The following is a 201-nucleotide window of genomic DNA, read 5'->3' on the forward strand; positions in this document are numbered from 1 at the left end:
TTGCTGACTTTCGTGGCTTTTGTAAACTTATACGCCCATTAATATGTATCTAGTATAATATAAATAGGTACGTGCATACATACATACATACATACATACATACATACATATAGATATGAGTATATTGAAATAATTTCGCCTTTGTGCACGATGTTGCCTCATTCCCAGTCTAATACTCGTATTGTGTAAAGTTGTTCATAC

This window comes from Rhagoletis pomonella, unplaced genomic scaffold (assembly GCF_013731165.1).
Source record: "Rhagoletis pomonella isolate Grant_MI unplaced genomic scaffold, Rhpom_1.0 Rhpom_scaffold_00004, whole genome shotgun sequence".
Taxonomy (NCBI): Eukaryota; Metazoa; Arthropoda; class Insecta; order Diptera; family Tephritidae; genus Rhagoletis; species Rhagoletis pomonella.